The sequence below is a fragment of the Babylonia areolata genome, chromosome 12, assembly GCF_041734735.1.
Source record: "Babylonia areolata isolate BAREFJ2019XMU chromosome 12, ASM4173473v1, whole genome shotgun sequence".
In the NCBI taxonomy this organism is placed as follows: domain Eukaryota; kingdom Metazoa; phylum Mollusca; class Gastropoda; order Neogastropoda; family Buccinidae; genus Babylonia; species Babylonia areolata.
The window spans coordinates 15,446,137-15,447,379 of record NC_134887.1 but is presented as its reverse complement, the minus strand read 5'-3'; the positions used below and the strand labels follow the sequence as shown (position 1 = coordinate 15,447,379).

Below are 1,243 nucleotides of genomic sequence, written 5' to 3'. Positions count from 1 at the left end.
TTCAAATATTTTCTCCAAACATTGTCATGATTATTGTGACTGTTGCTGATCTGATCAGTATTTGGCACTTTAAGAATGCACAGCTATAACCGTTCAAATATTTTCTCCAAACATTGTCATGATTATTGTCACTGTTGCTGATCTGATCAGTATTTGGCACTTTAACTCACTCAGTACAGCCAGTCCTCTCTTCTCCTCTACACAGACCCCTCGGATGTCCAGTGGGTGTCTGAATGACCCAACCTTTAGCTTCCGTTGTCAGAATTGTGGTATTCTTTGTCAACATTCACCTCTTCAGTATAAGAGCCTTCCGCTTGCAATATTTTGATGGTGGTAATTGGGGTGAAACGCAGTTAACGTCGTCTCTTTCGCCGTTCGTATGGAGAGAGTTAAGAATGCACAGCTATAACCATTCAAACATTTTCTCCAAACATTATCATGATTATCGTCACTGTTGCTGATCTGATCAGTATTTGGCACTTTAAGAATGCACAGCTATAACCATTCAAATATTTTCTCCAAACATTGTCATGATTATTGTGACTGTTGCTATCTGATCAGTATTTGGCACTTTAAGAATGTGCAGCTATAACCATTCAAATATTTTCTCCAAACATTTTCATGATTATTGTGACGGTTGCTGATCTGATCAGTATTTGGCACTTTAAGAATGTGCAGCTATAACCATTCAAATATTTTCTCCAAACATTTTCATGATTATTGTGACGGTTGCTGATCTGATCAGTATTTGGCACTTTAAGAATGCACAGCTATAACCATTCAAATATTTTCTCCAAACATTGTCATGATTATTGTGACTGTTGCTGATCTGATCAGTATTTGGCACTTTAAGAATGCACAGCTATAACCATTCAAATATTTTCTCCAAACATTGTCATAAGTATTGTGACTGTTGCTGATCTGATCAGTATTCGGAGCTTTGTAGTGTTTAGCAGACAGCTCAAGACTAACCAGACATTTGTTGTATCAGGCAGAGACATCAGACATTTGTGTGTTTAACCAGCTTAAGCAAGTCAGACACTTTTATATGTTTTTGTTTTTTTCTTCATCACTCATCTGTGGGAAACACTCTTTTTCTTTTTGGTGGTTTCTCATTAGTTCTATATTAATTGCCAACAGCCATACCACGTTGAGTTCTCGTCTGATCACCGAAGTTAAGCAACGTCGGGCCCGGTTAGTACTTGGATGGGTGACTGCCTGGGAACGCCGGGTGCTGTTGGCA

The 1,243-nt window shown here is 38.5% G+C and overlaps 1 pseudogene; it reads left to right on the top strand.

Annotated features, from left to right (window-relative positions):
• Nucleotides 1–1,132: 1,132 nt before the first annotated feature.
• On the top strand, nucleotides 1,133–1,243 carry LOC143288651 (5S ribosomal RNA; annotated as a pseudogene).